The sequence below is a fragment of the Elephas maximus genome, chromosome 2 (genome assembly GCF_024166365.1).
Source record: "Elephas maximus indicus isolate mEleMax1 chromosome 2, mEleMax1 primary haplotype, whole genome shotgun sequence".
NCBI classification, from domain to species: domain Eukaryota; kingdom Metazoa; phylum Chordata; class Mammalia; order Proboscidea; family Elephantidae; genus Elephas; species Elephas maximus.
In genome coordinates this window covers 185368695-185392350 of record NC_064820.1, presented here as the reverse complement: position 1 = coordinate 185392350, position 23656 = coordinate 185368695, and the positions used below count along the sequence as shown (strand labels likewise).

The following is a 23656-nucleotide window of genomic DNA, read 5'->3' as shown; positions in this document are numbered from 1 at the left end:
TCTTTGTAGGTTGATTATAATATCAAGTTAGAGACAACAGCCTTTGTGATTTTTTTTTCCTGAAAGGCCTAAGAAACTGGCTTAACAAAGGCAAAATTATGAGAAAGATAGTTTTTTTCGAATAAGAAATAAATCAGGCAGCAAGGGATTATAGCAAAGGAGGGACACGAAGAGAAATCTTAAAGTCCTTCAAAGTCCAAAAGGCCTGCTTGGAGCCTCCCTTCAAGCCCCAATCTCTCCCTTTCATAAAGTCAGCATAGATATTTGTATGTCCCTTACTGACCAGCCTACTTTGTTTCATCATTATGTATTTATCTGGGTTTATTTTTTTTTTTTATTAGACGGTAATCTCCTGAAGGGAAGGGGGTATTTCTCATTTATTTCTTTTCTCCCACAGTGCTCAGCACAGAACTTGTTCATGGCAGTTGTTCAGTGCACTGTCACAAAATTGAACCGAAGTGTGAATTATATTGCTCAAACTCTATAAAAAAAAATCCATAGAGACAGAAATTTTAAAAGGCAGTGAAAATGCAAACAGGTTTAGCAGTCCAGGAAATAACTATTAATTTAAGAAAAGGGAAATACATTTGCTCTTTAGGTAGAACGCATTCTCTAATATTTAGAACTACTTTGTAAAATATGATTGCTTTCTCTGAGGTACACATCCATTCATCCCAGCTAAAAGGAAGATATATAATGCATATTAATACATCAGTGTTTAGAAATGGGCTCTGGTGCCAATTTCCTCAGTGTAAGTCCTGTATCAACCACCACGGGCTATGTGGTCTTGGATAAGTTACAGTGTCATGTGAAGCTTGCCAAGGAATCCAGGAATGCTAGAAGAAACAAAGATCTCCCCCTACAGCCAACAGAACGAGAGCCTTTTCTTAGAGCCAGAGGCCTGCATTTGGGCTTCTAGCCTCCTGAACAATGAGAAAATAAACTTCTGTTCTTTGAAGCAACCCACTTGTGATACTTCTGTTGCAGCAATACTAGAAAACTAAGACATCACGTATTCAAGTCACAAAGGAAGACGTTAATCACATATGACTGGATGCCATATTGACTCAGTGGTTACTGAAAGTTGGTACACTGGGATAAGAGATCAGGCATTACGCAGGATACCCTATCTGACTAATTTTTTTTTTCTTCTTCTTTAGCAGGTGGTATTTCCATTGGTCCCTGGCACTTTAACACAATGGGATGAATTACATGAGGAAAAAATGGCTTCATGAAGAGCAGGAAATACAAAAATAAATCACTAGCTGCTTTAAAAAAAAAACAAAAAACTTTAGTCAATCAATATAAGTTGAGGGATAACAATACTACTAAAAATAGCTAACATGAAGTGTTTTGCACATGCAAGAAAGCTTAGTCCTTCATGTGCATTCTCTCATTTGTTCCCCACAACAGAGCCATGAAATAGGCACACTTTACACATAAGGAAAATTTACAGAACTTTAGCAATTTGTCCAAAGTGCCAAGACAGTGTGAGTGTCTACTACCCAGGGTTGAAAGGCATCTCCACAGAGTAACTTCCATCTTATTATGACCTTGGACTCAATTCGAACAAAAAGAAAAGTGACCTGGCTTCCAAAATGTAAAAGAGAGGCAATATGTTCCACTAAATATGGACATGGTCTGATGCACTTTCAGATTGCAGGAGCAATTACTTATGGGCTGCGAGGTCTCTCAAGAACATTGGCAAAACCAGACATGGGTAAACCACAAAGGTACCTATTAACCGAGCTTCAACCACACTGGCATTAATAAGAGGATGAATGGTTAAGGGAGGCTGAGCAAAATCTGTATAACGTTACACCCTCTTTTTAAATGAAAATCCTTAAAAGAGCTCCAGTCCGTGCCAATATACCAAAATAAATTGACTTAAAAAATAAATCCTAAGGTAATATACGACCTCTCTCTGACTTAAAAAAAAAAAATTTTAAATTGTCCAAGTAGTTCTAGTGATCTTTTCTGTATGCCTGACTCCTTTTATTTTTATGACACTTCTCACTTTTAAGTTACCAGCCTAAATTTATAAGAGCATTCAATTGCTCTCTCCCCAGGATGTGGTGCCTCAGACCAAGTGTTTTACCCTAAGCATCTAAAGGCTTAAAAAAAAAAGGCTTAGTCATCTACTATTAGCTTAGAATGATTAAAATAGACATTAAACCATGTCAGTTTATCTTAAACAATCATATCTTCACAAAGGATAAATGCTTACTTGTCATGGATATCAGAGACAACATAAAGTGCCGGCAAGAACTGAGAATTCGTATGTATCAATTCATCTCTCTCTCAGACGTGCACACACACACAGACACCTTTCCTAGAATGCACATCTGTACAAAGTATTAAATGAGATTAATTCCTTCCTTCCTTTTTAATGCAGCAAAAGACTAAAATGAGAATATATGTCTGTAGTGATGCACGCTGTCTCGTTTTACCGTAAGAAAACTAAAGCAAGAGGAAAGTGCATGGCCAATGTTGAAGAAGAACTCTTGTTACAGAAAACTCCAGATAATTATTAACGCCTACGTGCCACTTATCTTCTAATTCCATTTCTAGTTGCAAACTGATAGCCCATGGGCCTCGTTTGGCCTGCAGATGTGTTTTATATGGTCCACACGGGGTTAAAAAAAAAAAAAAAAACTGAATTCCTAACCAATATTTTTGTTAGAATAGTCTTTTTGCAACATACAGATCCAAGTTTCAGAGCTTCACTTTAAAGATCTGGAGCTCTGATACCACTAGACCTGCCTTCCCCTGAGTAAACAATTGGTTGGAGCTCGGCAGCTGTGTCCATGTTTCCCATCCTGCTTCTGGCTTGCCCTGTTCATTTGTGCTGCCTCCTGTAGGCACAGAGTATGGAGCCTGCACTACCACATGTAGGTGCAGTGGTAGTACAGTGGTAGAATTCAAGCTCTCCATGCATGAGACCTGGCTCGATTTCTGGCCAGTGAATCTCAACAGCAGCCGCCACCCTACCAGTGAAGGCGTGGTTCTAGCCGTGATGCTGAACAGGTTTCAGTGGAGCTTCCAGACGAACACATACCAGGAAGAAAGGCTAACAATCTTCTTTTGCATATCAGCAAATGAAAACTCCATGGATCACAACATTGTGCATAGGTTTGCTATGAGTTTAGGGCCAACTTGATGGCAGCTAACAACAACAACCACCACTGCATATAACAAAGCAAAGATTCCCAATCCATGGAGAAGAAGTTCTGACAATATTCTGCCAAGAAAGAATGGAATGCAGACTGAAATATAAGAACCAGAATTTTAGAACTGGAATAAATGCTGAGTTAATTCAGTCTCATGGTTCACGATCAAGTGCTACTGCGTGCCAGGGGAACCTTAAAAATCATTTCCTTGAATATTCTTCAGTATTTTAAAAAAAAAAAATCTAATTACTGCTGTAGTGAAGTAAATTGGTTTTCTTTTTCTAACCAAAAACACAGCAGTTCGAATCCACCAGCTGCTCCTTGGAAACCCTATGGGGGGAGTTCTACTCTGTTCTATAGGGTTGCTATGAGTTGGAACTGACTCAACAGCACATAACAACAACAACAATACAAAACTATATTATTTAAAACCTTATGATTCTAGTGCTATTTTTTACATGTTTACATCTTTCTTCCAGTTGTTTCTTCTTTTACTTTTTTCAATGTGGTATTAATTACATCAAGTCACAATAACATCAGTTACAGTTACTGCTAATTAAGTGGTTCAATTATGTGTGTTCAAAATAGAACATGATTTTGATACATAAACTTGGGAGGATTTATTTATTACTGAGAAAATATAGTTTGGTATTCAAAATATTTCTAAACCGAGGTCCACTGGGAGATAAAATGAAATAAGTCTTTGGTTATAGTTAAAACATCGGGAAATACAGAATTATTTAATATGCTATTTTGCAGAAAATAAAGCTGAGGCCTAAATAAAACAAGTAACTTGCATGAGGTTGTTCAATGATCTTGGAACTAAAATTCTAAGTCAGGTGTTTGACCCATGATACATGATCTCCCTAAATCACCTTCCACGCAATTTGAGACACATCCATTTCTCACTGGTATAGACTAACAGACTCATTCATCAAGCGCTGGGTCAAGATTTGTGACAGGCTGTGGGGATCCAGAAACTAATAGTTCACAGTCTCTCTCCTCATGGAGCTTATTCTAGCGAGGAAGGTAAAAAAACAAAACATATTGCCATTGAGTTGATTCTGACTCATGGTGATCCTATGTGTGTCACTTAAATAATAAAGTGTCATAGGTACTGGGATAGAATGGAACATGAGAGGAAAAAACAAAATACACAACCAGAAACATTTCAGAGGTGATACAAATGATAATGAGTTCAGACTCAAATAGGAAAATGTTTGAGAAGACTGTTCCAAGTATAGGTGAGGCAGCTGGATATCTGGCTAAGTGTGTATAGGGTCTCTAGGAGTCATAATTAACTTGATGGCAATGGGTTTAGTTTTTGGTTTATTTGTGATAACAGCAAAAACCAAACCCATTGCCACTGAGTGGAGTCCAACTCATAGTGACCCTACAGGACAGAGTAGAACTGCCCCATAGGGTTTCCAAGGAGTGGATGGCGAATGCGAACTGCTAAACTTTTGGTTAGCAGCCGAACTCTTAACCACTTCCCCCATCACCCCTCCATGGCGCAACACTTAGGTATTTGGCTGCTGACTGGAAGGTTGGAGGTTTGAACTCACCCAGCAGCATCATGGGAGAAAGACCTTGTAAAAATTGCAGCCAAGAAAACCCTATAGGGCTATTCTACTCTCTGCCACATGGGGTTGCTATGAGTTGGAATTGACTTGACTGCACCCAACGATAAGGACCTTTATATGTCATACCTGTGGAAATGTTATGTTTCATGGCAAAAGGGATTTTGCAGCTGTAATTAAGGTACTAATTAACTGATCTTAAAATAAGGGTATTATCTTGGATTATTCAGGTATGTCCGATGTAATTACAGGAGTCCTTAAAAGCAAAACTTTTTCTTGGCTGAGAACAAAAGACAAAGACAAGTGATGCTGCAGGAGAGGAAGTCAGAGAGATTCCAGGCATAAGAAGGGTTTGTCATGCCATTGTTGGAGTGAAGATGAAGGGGACCACATGGCAAGGAAATGAGGATTGCCATCCTACAGCCACAGGAACTAAATACTGTCAGCAACTTGAATGAGCTTAAAATGGATTCTTCCCCAGAGTTCCAGAAAGGAATGCCATCCTGCCAACCCCTTGATTCCAGCCTTGTAAGACTGTAAGCACAGAACCCAGCTCAGCCAAGCTGTGCCTTGAGTTCTGATCCACGGAAAATGTTAGATAATAAATGGATGTTGTTTTAAGCCACTAAATTTTGGGCTCTTAATATGTTATACATCAATAGAAAGTTAATGTGATCCCTTAAATAAGAATTTAGGGGGAATGATGAAAATACTAATTTCCTCCTCACCATGTCTGATACCTTGCGGATCAATTTTTCAAAAGGAGGGTGCACCTACAGGTAAAGCTGATATTTTAGTTGAATATAAATATTATCTAATGTGGAGGCCAAAGTAAATGCCCAAGTTAGAAAGGTGAAGAATTGCCTTTGGAAGCAAAAGAAACATATTTAGTTGAAAGATTCCCTGCATACCAGACTTTGAATGAAATATTTTGTATTCTCTTTTTAACCATCATCCCATAGCTATGGGGCAGATATATTTTCATCCCCATTTCACAGGTGAGAAGACTAAGGCCCTTACATATAAGTGATCAGTCAGATTGAAAGCTAATAATTGTCAAAAGTTGGGATAAGCCTTCAGATAACCCAGGTCTCTCTGATTGGGCAGCTCCTGTGGCTCATTTATAATATATTCATGAGGTTTATGGTTCAGACCACAATTGTCTGTGTTTATGGGTACATGGCAAAAGTGATAACATCAGAGGCCCTGTTTGGAAAGGCAATTCTTCAGCTTTTGAAGAAAGCTTTTGACAAACAGGTCTTTAATCTGCAGGAGACATAGCTCTCCCTGAGTGATTATTTTATCCTCTCCTACATAATGTCTTCAAACAAGGACACCAGGCTTCACTGGCTCTGGCATCATAGTAAATTCTACCACTGCAGCATATGGCACCCGATGCTGGAAACGGGGCCCCTCTGAATTCTAGAATTAAGATTGGCAATCCTAAACAGGATTCCGCTGAGGATGCCTGTGCCTTTCTAATTCTGGAAGAATCTTCTGTCATCTGCTCCAGGAAATCTGTGCATGCATTTCATCTGGAGAGCCTAACGAATTTTCTCACCTCTGGTCCATCTCACTCCACTGTGATTTATCCACATTAATCTTCTCACTGATTTCTCTCTTCTCATTCTGAACAGCTTGCATGCTACTGCTTCAATTGCTTTTTTTGTTTGTTTGTTTTGGAAATTATTCTGTTATCTAATTGACCTTACTATTAATTTTATTTTCTATTATCTAATTTATTCTACCCTCCTATTCCCCCCCCCCCCCGTTTCAGGCCATTGCTTCTTATTTCTTTCAGTTCCAGTCAATCATCTCTCCCCCTCCCTCAAGGCTTACAATAATCTCTAGCAGAAATAAATACTTACAGAGATTAGAACATCCACAGGAAAAACCAGGACATGAGAATTTTATATGACCCGCTCCCTCCTCCAACTGCAGACATGAACTTCTCTCCATTATTATTTTACAATAACAGGTTCTCTTTCCCTAGATTTTATAACTCATCGCATTATCTCCAAACTGTCTCTCTCTCCTTCTTCTTTCCTTCTCACTTTATTGCTCTCTCTCTTTCTATAAGGTTTGTTGTTTTCATTTGGCTTATAAAAGCAACATTTTTTTAATTCACAATATTTTAGAAATTACAGGAACATACAAAAAGAACATTTAAAAAACATTTGTAATCATAAAAACCAAGACGGTCATCATTAACACTTTTCTATATATCTCTCACCACAACCTGTTACGCTCTAACCCTTTATTGGAGTTTAATCAAAATCAAAGATCTGTAACCTTTTTTTGGCAGAGCCTCTACTTTATGTCTTGAAATGCAGACATTCCCGCCACCTCTGATATGAAAGCAAGATATGAATTTCTACAATAGTTCAAAGAGGAAATAGATTGTTTCAGTCCAGGGAGATGAGGGCTGGCTTCATGAAAATGGTAATATTGAAGCTCTGCTCTTAAGGGAGGTGGGGAGTTTGTTCTTGAAGTGCCATGGAGGATACGATGAGGGACAGTATTTCAGAGACAGGTCGTGGTCTGAGAAGAAGAGGTACAGATTCTTATCAGCAGAGCACATATTTGAGGAATATTTAGTAGTCCTGTTTATTGGGGGAGCCCTGGGGGCCCAGTAGTTAAGCATTTGACTGCTAACCAAAAAGTTGGCAGTTAGAATCCACCATTCGCTCCTTGGAAACCATATGGGGCAGTTCTACTCTGTCCTACAGGGCCAATGTGAGTCAGAATCAACTTGAAGGCAACAGGCTTGATTTTTGTTTTTTTATTTATCGGGACATAGAGGCTAACAGAAATGATTCAATGGGAATTGGGACTAGGAAGTTATATTGGTCAATTTCTTCCTTTAAAAGATATGTGTGGAATTTGGCAGGTTAACTGATGATCATGGTCATGCCTCAGGTTCCTCATCCATAAAATATGGATAACAATACTTATCACCTAGGGTTTGTCTTGGTTCAAGTTCCCTGGAAGCAGATCCTGAGATAAGTGATTTATTAAGGAAATCCTCCCAGTGGAGACCTGTGAGGATATGAACACAAAGAGAGGCCAGGGCAGCAAGCCAAGCGAAGGTACCATCTCAGGCAACATGCTACAGAGATTAGCTTTAACCTCATCTTTTCAGGTAACTCTGAAATGCAAGTTACACCTCAAACACGTCCTGACCTGAGGCTAGAGAGCTGAGGTATTTGTACTCCTGGGAGCCATGTTTGTGTGACCGGGAGGACAGCAGAGTCACTAGCTGGTGTAAACCCTCCAAGAGACAGAATTTTGATGAGGGAGCAGTAAAATAAATATCACTGGGGACATGATCATCCAAAACAGAAACAACGGTAAATGGAGAAGAGGCGTTGCTTTTTCCCATAAGGACAGAAAAAACACAAATGCAAGTTTAATCTCAATAGAACGATAAACATAATAAACTACTATAGGGTCGCTATGAGTCGGAATGGACTGGACTGCAATGGGGGATCAGTCATTTAAATCCCTCCACTTAACCTACAGAAGACAGCGAATTCCAGAGAAGACAGGTTCTTTGCTCAGCAAGGTGAGGGGGTAGGGGGTGAAAACTGGGCCTGTCCAGGGAGGGTTAATAGGCTACCCAAAGAGAAGATAAGGGAGGGCAGATCTGAGGGCATAGCAAGAAAGAGACCAGGATGTGCAGCAGGAGATGCTGGAGAAAGACCTAGAGGGAGAACCTGAAAGAGTTTGAGAGAGTGGTACAAACAATTAAGGTGCTCAGCTGCTAATCAAGAGGTTAGAAGTTTAAGTTCACCCAGAGGTGCCTTGGAAGAAAGTCTTGGTGATCTACTGCTGAAAAATTAGCCATTGAAAACCCTCCTGAGCACAGTTACACTCCGACAACATGGGATCACCATGACTCAGAATCGACTCGACAGCAACTGGTTTTAAGAAAGCTATGGCTGCTGCACAGAGAGACGAAATTGGGGGAACCCAAGACATTTTTAATCGAGTTTTGCTATGTGATATTTATTTCATGGAACGTCAGTATGATCTACGTCTTCAACTTTTGCTTTCTTCAAGATGACTGCTGGGGTGCGTGTGAGTGTGTGTGCTTTGGGAAACAGGGTTCTTTGTGAGACCAGGAAGCCCCTCTTTGTGCTCCCAACAACTGAAGTCCGTTATAGTCGGGTTATATTGTTTCTTATTCACTGTAAGAAACTGCTAACCAGCAGCTCTGAAAACATGGTCCCCAGGCAATCAGAAAAAAAAACCCAGAAAGGAGAGAGGATTGAAACAGTGGGGAGAGAAAGGAAACTGCATCTGAACTCAATTACATCAGTCAGCCAATCAGTTCTCCATGGCACTGCATATTATTCATAGTAAAAGTTAAAACAAAAAAGAAAATGGAGACTAATCATAAAAAAGCTTAATCATGAAAATAGAGCACACACATCTCTAAACAAAGAACTGCTGGAGCCAATCACATGCTCCAAATGAAGAGATATACCGTACATCTGTAAACTGGCTGAAGCATCAGGAAAAATCCCTATGTTAATCAGAAGGCATTCTTTCTATACAGCAAGCTCCTACCCATTACAATCGACTGCGCTAATGACCATTACTCAAGATGACAACATCGTAACTAAAATCGCCATTTGTTCAAGCTAATTTCTTATAAATCTGTGATTTTCCTCCATTACATTTAATATTTATGGATCCTAACTCACTGGAACCTCTCTATTTTCTGGTTATTACTATTCATTTCCAGGATGTAAAATGAAGGTCATTAAAGTTGGACTTTTCCTTTTCTTTTACAGTTACCTAGCATTATATCTTTAAAAGGCAATATAATTCCAATCAGATTCTTGGCATACAATAACAGTTTTACCTTTACTTGAATATTATGTTATGGGGAACAAAATTCAAGTTCCATTAATTTTATCTGCTACACACAGGTATTTCTCACTTTAAGTGATAGCTACGTCCTAAAAAATCTGGCTAGAAAGTGAATACTTTTGTTAGGAAACCATGATTTCACTCTGACTTTTATCATAAAAGAGGAAAAAAATACTGAAAAGAAATTGAAAACCACTGGCAAGGAAGAGATGAAGTTGGCAAGCAGGTCAATGGCATGTTGGGTCCAATGTTCTCTGTTCTCCTTCCTCATTCTTCCCTTCCTCCCTGAAATTTCTCATTTGTCTCAGGATTCCTTTGGGATATAGTATGCATGGTTCTTGGAACTCAGTGCTTTCCTACTTTTTCTGGATACTTACAGTGTGTAAATGAAACTGGCTCTGTCTGCCAATGGATTCTGTAATCAAACAAATGAGATATTCTTGAATTTTACAAGGCTGTGGATTCCATAAATAAAATGTATGCCCTGTGACAGAAATTACCTACAGTAAAAGCTCTAAAATCTAGGCTACTTAGATTCATGGTGGCTACATTTAAGTGGCCCCATGTATTTACTCTCATTCTATGCCTCTCTTTGCTTTGCATCACTGGCATTTTTTAACTGAATACATTAAACCAAAAGGCAGATTTCAGTCTTCTACATAGATCTGATATATTGGTGGAAGTATTCAATATCCTTCAACAACAAATTTGCGTGACCCCTCCCCACTATCTTTTCTTCAAACAGAGAAAATACTTTTCTCAAAGATAAAATTCTAGGGAAATTTCTCATCACTCTTGGACCCCCTCTACACATACACATACACACATGTACACACAACACAACACACCCACACATAAAAACACAACACACACACAGAAAGAGAGAGAGGATAAAAAAAAAAAAAAGTAGGACTTAATGTAATAAAAAGATGTCAAAAATAAAATGAGCGCTAACTGAAAAGTGAAAGGCTTTGCTCAGACTGAACTAATATAGAATGGTCCTCACGCTGGGATAATGAGTTGAAGAGAGCCCACACTGGGAATCAACTCCCACCGTCACTGTAAAAAATAAATAAGAAAAAAAAAAAACTTTAATACCAGTTTCTAGTTTCAAATGAAATGCTTTCCCTTTAGAGGTTTCACACGAAAGAAAAAAAAAAAAAAAAAACAACTAGGGGTGGGTTGGGGGTGGGGGTGGGTGGGAAGGTATAGGAGCCATGAGTGGTATGGAAAATGGACCTGGATGTAAACTAGCCTGGCAAAGATGCACCTGAAAGTACTAGCCCCTATCAGACCAGTAGTTTGTACCCACCTTCCTACACAGTAGTGGTGCAAAGAAATTTATACCTCAACCTGAGTACAGTTTACACACCATGGGCAAAGTAGGTATGTGGCTATTTCTAGGGCTGCCTGAGAAAATTCCATGAGCATTTAAAGTGCAAAATTGAAGAGAAAAAAAATGCAGTCTTTTCTTTCTAGAAGCTCTAATTGTGACTTATGGGCTTATTTGAGACCCAGTTGGGTAACACGTCAAAAGGACTTAACTAACATGCATAGCCACCACCATCCATTCATCCGTGGAGGCTACTATGTTACTATGATGCTGAACAGGTTTCAGCAGAGCTTCTAGACTAAGACAGACTAGGAAGAAAGGGCTGGCGATCTACTTCCAAAATTCAGCTAGTGAAAACCCCGAGAATCACAACAATCCAATATACAACTGATCATGGGAATGGGAAGTGTTTTGTTTAGTTTCTTTGTACATGGGGTCCCTATGTGTTGGAGGTGAACTCGATGGCAGCTAACAACAACTCCTTCTCTCTCTCAATGACCTTTTTTTTTTTTTCCAAAAAAGGGGGAACATCTGAATTGAGGAAAAGGACAGAACTTGAAATAACACCAGTAGAAATAATAGCAGATGCAGGGAAAGATTACTCAGAGAAGGTGAAAGCTCACTGAGCCCCCTGGAAATGGAAGAGTCTATGGATTTGGTTATTGTCGCGTAGATGGAAGGCAGATTTGGTGAGAGACAGGAGACTGAGAAGTATGGAACTGATAAGCCTCTGAAGGGGCTGGGCCTGGGAAACTCAGCAGATAGTGGTAGCTCGAATGTGGTCAGGAAGTTGATCGCAAATCCGATCCCCTTCCCTCCAGGGAAAAGATGAGCATGCCAGCTACAAGAAGGTATAAATTGAACCAGCAGATAGCAGGCCGATTAGAGCCGAAACTATTACTCTCCCAGCAACTGAAAGTATTCACACGTCTTTATGTTCACAGTCCTTTAAACGCAGAGCAACTCAATAAATTCTTATTTATGTGATTTTTTTTTATCAGAAGTAGCAGTGCCTAGATAGTCTCCTTCTTTTGTTTATAGGCAGAAGGGGGTACAATGCGCATGAATTTTTTTTCTTTAATATCAGCTAGTGACTGCCCTTCGGGTTGCCATGTTAAAATGGGAATTGAAGGGTTTTGACAGTTTCACTGTACATCTTTGTATTCACAAAGTCTTCTAATCTTGAAAAGGGTTCTTTGTTTTAAATCAGGCATCTATTGATTAACCGTGAGATGGAGCTCAGCTCACCAGGGGCTGAGGTGGGGTATACACTATGGAATTAGGACAGTTAAACACGGAAATCGATCCTCCCTTTCTCCTGCCGCTGTTGCTGTAGCAAGCAGTTTCTCTAAGCTATTAATTTTATTATTAGCACACCTGGAGGCTCTGCTTCCCTCAGGGAAAAGCAATTCAACTGTGTGTGCTACAAGACCAGTAGCGGTTGATCAATGACACAGCTGGGACAGGCCAGGGCGTTGCGCCCCATTCCCACCCATTTGGAATTTGAGAGTGATTTTTTCTGCAAAGGGAGGGACATGACTAAAATGTTTCTGATCAGCTCCCTCTACTATTTTCAGAAAACTTTGATCACCAAGCACTTGTTTTTTGTTTTGTTTGGTTGGTTGGTTTTTAAGTGCATCTGAAAAGAGAAGTCTTCTAGGTTCTAGTCCTAACTCTGCCCCTTGTTCACCTTGTGACTTCCAGCCAGCCATTTCCTCCCTTCCATTTAATTTTTTTTTTTTTTTATTTCTTGTATAAAATGGGAACTGGGAAGAAGGGGGCTACCCCTGGATCAGAAAATGTAAATTGGCTGCTCACAGGCTTAATCTGTCTCTCCTTTCTGGTGGGTATTGGCCAGCATAATATTGACCCTAAGAACTTATAAAAAATGCATGCACTTTTGGAAAACATAAATTAGATGCCAACTTTCAGAAAGCAGAGTATTTCATATAAACATCTGGATGTCTGGCTTCTCATTAAAAAATCAGGTGCACTTGGCAACACTGGGATCCAGCATATATAGTAGAGTTGTGGAGTGACTGTCCCTTTCAGAGAACGCATGGGCTTTATGTTCCCACACATCCTCACCCAGCCCACATTACCAGGTAATGTTACCTGCTTGTTGCTTGTATAGTCGAGTTTGCAGACTTGACCAAGGTGATCTCTACAATAATAAAAATCAGAATTCTCTACAAATATTCCAGTACAAATAATCCTCTTGATAGACTATCTCAAGTCTAAGTCTTCCATTTTTTGTCTTTTTTTTTTCTTCCTTTCTTCCTTTCTCCCTCCCTCCCTTCCTCCTCCTCTTTCTGGAGCTCTCTCTCTCTAAACATATCTATCTCTCTCTCTCTATTATATTCCAGGAAGAAACAAGTGTTTAACAAAAGGGATTTTAGGGAATATGGAAAGTAGACCTAGAATACGCACAAGGCTGACTTCTGTATTTTAAAGGTGTCCAGATGATAGGGTTGAGTTTGCCAAGTTCATGATGATATAGACAGATATGTATCTACTTCCATAGTGTGCATAGAACTGAGCTAGTTGCCAGAGAAGTCCCAGGACATAGTTTATTCATTGCTCTGGTCCATATTTTGATGTACTAGCTGGGGTTTCAGGGTAAGTGCAGTTTACAGCAAGGAGCAGGTTTTGCTTACAAATAATCAATGCACCGATTTCTGCCAGCCCCAGGCAAAAGTATGAAGAAGGCCATTGGCTCTTGTAATCCAATTTCAGTACCCTCTGAAGACTGGCACCTTTCCCCATTCTTTCAATAAATCTTGATTGAGCAACTATTATATGCTAGGCTCTGTTCCGGTAACAAGTGATAAGGATGAGGTGAATTCCATCACCTGGGCTGCCACCATCAGAAGTCCATGGGACTCCACCTACGACTTCTAGCAAACCTTGATGTAGAAGCAGCACATGCTTTGGAATGAAGACAACCATTCTCGCTCTCCTTTTCTGAGTCGTTCTTCCCCTTTTAACATAAACTAACTGCCCCCTACGTTTCCTATCTAATCTTTCAAGTTGCTGTTGTCAATTTGATTCCGTATTGCTAGATCGTAAAAGAGCACAATGGTCAAGGTAGACTTTCTTTACCAGTTAAGCTAAACTACTGTTTGGTATTAAAAGAAGACTTCAGAGAATATTTTTTTGGTTTAAAGTTTGGGTTTAAAGACTATCTCAGGATAATAGTTTCAGGGGGTTCACCCAGCCTCATGGCTCCAGAAAGCCTGGATTCCATGAGAATTTGAAATTCTGTCCTATATTTTCCCCTTTTGATCAGAATTCTCCTACAGAATCTTCTATCAAAACATTCAGTAATGGTAGCCGGTACCATCCAGTTCTTATCTCATGGCATAGGAGACAGTTGTTCATGGAGGCAATTTGCCACACATTCCATTTCTTCCTCCTATTCCTGGCTCTCCTTGTTTCTGTTACTTCAGATGAATAGAGACCAATTGTTGTATCTTGAATGTCTGCTTGCACACTTTTAAGACCCCAGGCACTACACAATAAACTAGGAGGTAGAACAGAGGCACTTAACATGTTATTAGATCAATTAACTGGGTTGTCCCATGAAGCCATAACCCTAAACCTCCAAACCAAGCAACCAAATCCCATGAGGCATTTGGTTGTACATAAATAGCCTTAGCAGCTACTCTTTTTTTTTTTTTTCATTGTTGTGAATATATCTATCACACGTCTTTTGCCAAACTCAATTTTTTACAGGTGTACAAATTATTGACAGAAAAGTATGGAATGCTTCACAAATTTGTATGTTCTCCTTCCTCAGGGGCCATGCTAATCTTCTCTGTATTGTTCCAGTTTTAGTACAGGTATTCCCTGACTTATGACCTATTTCAGTTACGATGAACTATACTTATGACCATCTTTTTTGTTTTGTTTTATACATCTTATTGTAATATGTATTATACACACTGTTGTAGCATGTAATTTGCCAATGTATCATTCTCACATGTTCACTTGCAGATGTTTATATGTAATGTTTCCAAACCCCAAAGACAAATAAATATCGGATTTATAAGGATATTGATAATAAAAGGCAATAATAATGAAAATTTAAAAAAGAGGTATTCAACTTATTCACAACCAACTCATGATGGATTCATCAAGACTAAATCTCATTGTAATTTGGTGACTAACTGTATGTGCTGTCAAAGCTAGCATGGACGTGATGTTTCGGGAAAGCAGATCACCAGGTCTTTCTTCCGAGATCCCTGGGTAGAATGGAACCTCCAGCCATTTGGTTATCAGCCTAGTGCGTTAACTGTTTGCACCAGCCAGGGGCTGTTTGGTATAGAGGTGTTCATTATCCTATTCTGTTTATTGTGTATACATTGAATTGTTTTTACAATAAAAATTTAAAAAATAATTGTAAAGAAAAGGGTGTCAAAACAAGTCTGCAGATAAAGTTGTGGGAAACTAAGTCCAATAAGAAAATATAATCTTTTATGAATTTAAATTTATACAATTTAAAAGATTGTACTTTTCTGAGGTAATTTTTCTTGTATTTTAGTGCTAGGATAGCCTTTCTTTTTTTAAATGGTAACAATATTAACAAAATAGCTAAGAAGTATCAAAAACAGACTTGTAGCCTGATATTGTAAATAAAAGTTTTTTTTTTGTAACACATCCAGGTTCATTTATTTACGTATTGTCTATTGCTGCTTGCTTAATACAAATGCCAAGTTGAGTAGCTGCAACAGGGGCCCTATAGCCACAAAGCTAAGATGTTTGACCTTTTACAGAAAAATTTACTGACCCTTGATCTAACTTTATTCCTGCCGCATAATAGGTGCTCAATAAAAGCTTCCACTTTTTCTGTCTGAAAGCCCAGTTACTTAAGGTCTCTTGTAGGTGACTGAGTACTAATTGGACACATTAATTTAAGCTATTAATGACTGATAAAGGCTTAATTTGTCACTGCTTCTAGATAAGACTTGAAATGCCCCCCCTTTAGAATGCAAATGTTAGCACAAGGACATGGCTAAAAAATCAATTCCAAGAACCAAGATTACAGAGTTCTTCTGTGGTAGGGGGACATTTTGTCAGTGAAATAGTCTTTATGGACTTCCCCCACCTATCCCACCAACTACCCTTGGTGTTTATTCTATTTTCATCATTTCATGGATTAGCATTAAAAAAAAAAAAACATTGTCTTTGAGTTGACTCCAACTCATAGCAACCCTACAGGACAGAGTAAAACTGCCCCACAGGGTTTTTAAGGAGCAGCTGGTAGATTTGAGCTGCCAACCTTTTGGTTAGCAGCTGAGCTCTTATCCACAGCTCAGCCAGGGCTCCAGCATTAGCATAAACATATCACAAATTCACATGGTCTAGCAAGTGTTCTCTACCACAGTTAGACCCTTTAGGAAACAAGGGCTTGGAGTGTAGTACAGCAATAAAGAACACAGTCCTTGAGAAATAACAGACTCCACTCTTTGCTCTGTTAGTAAATAGCTGTATAGTTTATCACCGAAGAGTTAATAACCAGAAATGAGATTATCTTTCATCTTTCAGGGGTTTTGTGAGGATTAATAAGAAATGGCAAGTGACGTGTTAATCACAGCTAACATTTATGAAGCACTTACTGTTTTCACGCCTTGTGTTGCAAATGTCACTACCTCACAGGGATAATGATTCCTGCTAAATTGGGTTTGTCCAGGGACCAAAAGTTGAGTTTGTGATCTTTTAGAGCTGCTCCCTGTCCCACCTTCCTATTCTTTCTCACCTTCATGAATCCTAGATTCAAAACCCAATTTCAGAAGAAGGCGAATGGTGTTCATAAAGTCACAGGTGCCTCATAGGGAAATCTCTTCCAAATTTGTAATTCTGTAACTCTGCATGCTACCTTAATAGTCTACAGTTCCAGTAATAAAGATAGGTTAATTTTGCATTAGATGAGCTTTATTGTACATTTAGAAATCAGAAACTAGCTTATGTGTTCATTAGTGGAAATCTTACCTAAAGTGGGTCATGCAGAACTAGAGGAAATTCAGGCTCTGGGAAGAAGGAAGGCATTTTGCTTCGCGTGTCATCTTCCGTTATTTACGATGAGTTGAATTATGGGGAGTGAAATGAGTCTAAGGCATTTTTTAATGTATCACTTGTGCCTAAGGATTAGAAGGAGCACCAGGGAAATGGCTTCTCCCATGGTACTGGCATCTTATGCCCAACTTCAGCAAAGTGGGGATGGGGGCTGTTAGGGCCTCATTGCCAGTGTGGGTAACCCCTTGTATAAGCTCCTCACTTGGCACAAAAACGGTGAGGCATCTCTAACAGTGATTTAGTCTTATCGGAGCTGTCATGCAAAGAACCTGGGCTTGAAATGAAATAAACCTGCAGCTAGCTTCTGGCTTTGCCAATAATATCAGGCAAGGTGCCTTGCCTTTCAGAGTCTCAGTTTCTTCATACACATACACACATACGGAAAGTATAACAATTGCTGGGACAATCAAAGAATGGTGCCTGTAAAGCATATTGCAGTTTTGTTCAAATAAGTTCTAAGTAAACATCATTATGATGCTCCTTGAAGAGTACTTTGAACATAGTAAACCAAAGCAAACCAAACCCACTGCCGTGGAGTGGATTCCAACTCGTAGTGACCCTATAGGACAGAGTTGAACTTCCCCGTAGAGTTTCCAAGGAGCGCCTGGCAGATCTGAACTGTCGACCTCTGGGTTAGCCGCTGTAGCACTTAACCACTACACCACCAGGATTTCCTTGAACATAGTAAACACTCAACAAACAGGCAGTTATTATCATCATGATGACAGACATCTTCATTTTCATCATCAAAAGCTCACCGACAAGATAAAAAACAACTTATAAATCTCATATATATCACTCAAATAAAAATATCAATAGGCTCAAGCGATAGTATGAACTTTAAAAGCTATGTAAACTACACACGCACGCAAACAGATATCTCTCTCCCTAGGGTCTTTGACACTGACATTGCTGAAATTTGTATGTGAAAATAGAGAAGATATTTTAATATGTGGAGAAGAATTTTTTTTTTCCCCCACCTTCCATCTGACATAAACTGTAAAGTAGAGAGATTCCCCAGGCTGCGCATAAAGGAAAGAATTCACAGGCTCCACTTAAAGTGAGCTGAAACGCTTAAGAAAACAAAGATACCTTCCGACTAAGTTTCTTTGGTGTACATGGGGAATCGGCTTCACACTTCCATTTAATAGTCTCAGGAATTGCACACCTACAGTGATTTCCCAGGGGTGCGATGCTGAAAACGTACCCCAAGGTGTCAGGAACAAATGTGTATAATGATGTCTGTCTTTCCTGACTAGGAACTGCTGTGTATGAGTCTTAATCGATTTAAAAGAAATAGAAACTAACACTAAAATGACACTTTTTGTGAACAAGATGTATTAGATGTTTTCCACACTCCCCCTCTCCATCAGCAGGATTTTCCCCTTTGAGAGAAAAGTGTTCAGTCTGTGCTTCTATACTGTGGTAGCGGCACAGATTCAAATGTAGCTGTTTTCTATTACTGATCTCAAACCCTCACCCAGAGGGGAAAAAAGATCCCATATATGCCATGAGATTCCTTTGCCACCATTGCAGGTATTTATGTCCTACAATATTTTTTTCTCCTTTCTTTCCTCAGTCTCCCATAATGTCGGGCAGCTACAAAGAGAATGTTATCATCCACCCTCTTCATTAACAGACAGAAAGATGTAAAGCACATTGCAGTTTCGGAGTTGAGCCTGACTCATGGTAACCTTATGTACAACAGAACAAAATGATGTCCAGTCCTGCGTCATCCCCATAATCGCTGGCATGTTTGAGTTCATTGTTACAGCTATTGTGCCAGTTTATCTCACCAAGGATCTCCCAAGCCCTTGCTTGACCTGTACTTCACCAAACATGATATTCTCCTCCAGTGATGTGTATGTCCTGATGGTGTGTCCAAAGCAACAGATTCAGACAATATTCTATTGTGATCTATAGGATTTTCACTGGCTAATTTTTGGAACTAGATTGCCAGGTTTCTCTTCCTAGTCTGTCTTAATCTAAGGCCATCTTAGAATTCTGTCTACTTCAAGTGTAAATATGGCTGTTCACATGACAGGATTAGGATACTAAACAAAGAATTCCAGGAATGATCAGAAATAGTGTTTTCAATTAATCGATCAATGCTATTAATAAACTAACATATACATACAATTTCTAGGTATATTTTTAACCTACTAGATTTTTTTCTATTTATGGTGCTTTGCTAAGATGCTTAGGAAATATTTTCTGATTCTGAAATCAGAACTACATGTTTTTGTTCCTGGATGTTATAATTTGGTATTTTGCCACCAATTTTTTAATATTGTTCTAATTCTTTTCCTGATAAATGTGTATCTAAGTTTCTTTTTTTCCAAAGGATAAACCAATTGTACCAGAAGCATTTACTAATGGACTAAAGTGCAACAAACACAAAGCAAGAAAAAATAAAAATTAATCACGAATAGATTTAATTCACAAATCTATATAACAACAAAATATCAGCAAATCTATAAACCAATAAAAAAAAACAAAGCATTGCAGGCAGATATTTCGTAAGTGATTAATAACACCCATTGCCTTCAAGTTGATTCTGACTTATAGAGACCCTATAGGACAGAGTAGAACTTCACGGAAGTAGATTGCCACATCTGTCTCTCTTGAAGGGGCTGGTGGGTTCGAACTGCCAACCTTTCAGCTAGCACCCAAGCGTTTAACCACCAGGGCTTCTTGGTTAATAAGCAAGTACAAAAATATTCAGGCTTCTAATAGTAATACAAAGGAGATAATAATGTCCACCTGCTGAATTCGCAATTTTCAAACAATGAGCGTATCCGGAGAGAGCTGGTAAAATGCACACTCTTGAACACTGATGCTGAGAGTGTTTAAAAAAAAAAGTGACCTTTTGAGAAAACTAGTGAGCCTTAACAATATTTATTGCTTTTGACCTAGAAATTTTATTAAGGTTACCTGGTTCTTTCTTCTCCTGAAGGCATGGTCCTTAGAAATCTGAGGTAAAGAATTAAAAAATTAAAATATTGAGAAATTACCTGGCTAAGCCATTGGTTTCTATTTTCTATGTGTCTTACATCATGCTATTGGAATCAGGCAAAATACAGACTTCCATCTGACTCAATGATAAAGACTTTCACAAAGATCTTAGCTCCAAACATAAAAGAACTTTGCAATTTTCCTCCCACCAATATCACCTCTCTCTATATAGATCTTTATTATCACTCATATCTACATTGGCACAGCGAGAGGGGATGGGGAGTTTGGTGGAAAGGTGGAGAGAACCTTAACCTTAACAAAAGCCATACCACCCAGAACAACCCTGGTCCTGTTCTGAAAAGCATTTTCTCATCCTTGACATTCCCAGGCAATACATTGTTACCGTTAGGTGCTGTTGAGTCAATTATGACTCATAGTAACCCTATAGGACAGAGTAGAACTGCCCCATAAGGTTTCCTAGGCTGTCATCTTTACAGGAGCATATCACCAAGTCTTTTCTCCTGTGGAGTCGCTGGTGGGTTTGAACTAAAAACACTAAATTAGAAAATGTAAACATCAGGTTGGGGAAACCACCATTATTCTCATTTTACTTACATACTTGTTTATGGAGGGCTGTAACCCTCTAAGGTAATCCTCCAACACTGTAACCCTCCAATTCCAAGGTCTGGAGCATGATCGTTTATTGGAGATATTCCAGTTTAAGTAGCCAAAAAGGAATGAAACAAAGACATACCATTATGTAAGACATCCAAATCAACGCCAGCATGGAGAGTTTGAGGTAACAGTGGCATAGTGGGAATTTTTTAAGTTCATTTTCAATAATGTCCTTTTAACGTGTGATTCCCGTAAGACTATTATGTTTCACCAGTGTTTTATTGACTATGCAAAGGCATTGGGCTGTGTGGATCATAACAAATTATGGATAACATCGTAAAGAATGGGAATTCCAAAACACTTAATTGTGCCCATGAGGGTCCTGTACATAGATCAAGAGGCAGTTGTTCCAATGGAACAAGGCGACACCGTGTGGTTTAAAGTCAGGAAAAGTGTGTGCCAGGGTTGTGCCCTTTCACCATATTTATTCAATCTGTATGCTCAGTAAAAAACCTGAGAAGCTGGGCTATATGAAGAAGAACGTGGCATCAGGATTACAGGAAGACTCACTAACAACCTGAGTATGCAGATGACACAGCCTTGCTTGCTGAAAGTCAAGAGGACTTGCAGCGCTTACTGAAGAAGATCAAAGACCACAGCCTTCAGTATGAATTACACCTCAACAAAAGAAAACAAAAATCATCACAACTGGACCAATAAGCAACATCATGATAAATGGACAAAAGATTGAAGTTGTCAAGGATTTCATTCTACTGGAATCCACAATCAATACTCATGGAAACAGCAGTCAGGAAATCAAAAGACTCATTGCATTGGGCAAATCTGCTGCAAAAAACCTTTTTAAAGTGATGAAAAGCAAAGATGTCAAATTGAAGACTAAGGTGCACCTGACCCAAGCCTTGGTGTTTTCAATCTCCTCATGTGCATATGAAAGCTGGACGATGAATAAGGAAGACCAAAGAATTGACGCCTTTGGATTGTGGTGTTGGGGAAGAATATTGAATATAACATAGACTGCCAAAAGAACGAACAAAGCTGTCTTGGGAGAAGTACAACTAGAATGCACCTTAGAAGCAAGGTTGGCAAGATGACATCGCACATACTTTGGACGTGTTATCAGGAGGGATCAGCCACTGGAGAAGGATTTCACAGTTGGTAAAATAGAGGGTTAATGAAAAAGAGGAAGACCCTCAACGAGGCAGATTGTCACAGTGGCTGCAACAATGGGCTCAAGCTTAATGATTGTGAGGATGGCTCAGGACCAGGCATTGTTTCGTTCTGTTGCCCATGGGGTCGCTGTGGGTCAGAGCTAACTGGATGGCAACTAACAAAAATTATGCCTCACCAAATTCTAAGTCAGAGAAATTTATCCTTAGCAAATCCTTAAAATATTAATGACAAGTTATATTTCAAGTTACCTACCATGTATTATTTTTAACAGTGGAAAAAAAAAAATTTATGTCCCTAAACAGGGTCCTAGGTATTTATATTTTGGTACTTGCATGTGATGGCGTATTATTCATCCATTAATCATTATATTTTCTAAGGTATTTATCATTTAGGAGTATACAAATTATAACATTAAGTTTTAAAAAAATGCCACTAACACCAAAACAATAAACTAGACCCCCAGTTAGATTCTGTAACTTGGGAAATTAAATTCACAAATGTTACAAATTGTGGATAAGTTTATCCCACACAACATAGTAAATACAAATGGAAATTTTATAGTCTCCTTCAGACCATAAGTGAATCTATAAAGTATGTTTTGTTTTGTTTTAATAAAGCAGGTGTCTTGCTAAAATGCAGCAGTTTATTTATATTTTTGGATTCCTTTATTGTATTGTCACTTCCATATCAAACTGTAGCAAGTGGTTTTCTTTCTGTGGTCATTTTCCTTGGGTCGGGGTGGGGAGCAATGCAAACAGAGACACTTTTTCATAGATGTGATTTACTTCATACCTGAAGATGAGTGGAAAGGAACATAAAAGAAGTGTTGAAATTAAAAATCAAATAAACTTCCGTACAACAAACATGTCATGGGTCTTTAGGTCACACACAGTTGATTTAATCCACAATGCTAAGGGTTTAACAAAAAAACCAAACCAAACCCAATGCCGTCAAATCGATTCCAACTCATAGCGACCCTATAGGACAGAGTAGAAGTGCCCCATAGAGTTTCCAAGGAGTACCTGGCGGATTTGAACTGCCGACCCTTTGGTTAGCAGCCGTAGCACTTAACCACTACACCACCAGGGCTTCCTCTAAGGGTTAAAAAAAAAAAAAAAAAGGGTTTACCTCATGTTAAAAAGGACAGGAAGGAAACATGCCAAATAATTTCTTCCTGGGTAATGGAATATCATGGATGATTATTATCATCTTATTTGTCTCTATTTTCCAAATTTCCCAAAATTACATTATTGGTAAAATTTTAAAAACCACACACACATGTTCAGAGAGAACGTAAAGTCAGCTTCTATTACCACCCGAGGACTTTCTGATGAATTGTTTTCATCAGAAACAGTTGTTTCAAAGCATATAGAATTGGCTGCCTCACTTGTCAAAAATTAAAAGTCTTGTCAAACTCTTTCCTTTGCGGCCTTATAAACAGTTAGCTGCGAAAACTGAGCTGTTGGCCAAAGCAGCATAAAAAGAAAAACAAACCAAAAAAAAAAAAAAAAAAACAACTCACTTTCCCTTTTATACTAAAGTGAAGGGTTTCCTATCACTTTAGCAGTCATTAAGATTTACTAACGAAGACTTGAAATGGAGTCTAAAAAAGGAAATATAAAGTTAAGTGGCTCATTTTGTGTTTTGAGAGGTAAAATATTAAGAGGAAAAAGAAGTGCTATCTCATCAATCACCAGCCACATAAAGCTGAAAAAGTAAGGCAGCCCTTTCCAGCAGTTGCCTTTGCTGAAGAAGGGCATTGGCCTAGCGAGACTACCTGCTAATAGGTGAGAGGCTATTTCAATCTCCATACCCATTTAATCACGGGGCTGTTTGAGCACTGACTGCCAATTATCCTG

The 23656-nt window shown here is 38.9% G+C and overlaps 1 protein-coding gene and 1 non-coding gene across 2 annotated transcripts in view; both read right to left on the bottom strand.

Annotated features, from left to right (window-relative positions):
* The window catches only part of TENM2 (teneurin transmembrane protein 2), a 1384955-nt gene that overhangs the window by 1131012 nt on the left and 230287 nt on the right, over positions 1-23656 (bottom strand). The window lies entirely within an intron of this gene.
* Positions 14716-14822, bottom strand: LOC126070722 (U6 spliceosomal RNA). The gene has a single exon (XR_007516253.1). It is a non-coding gene; the product is annotated as a U6 spliceosomal RNA (small nuclear RNA).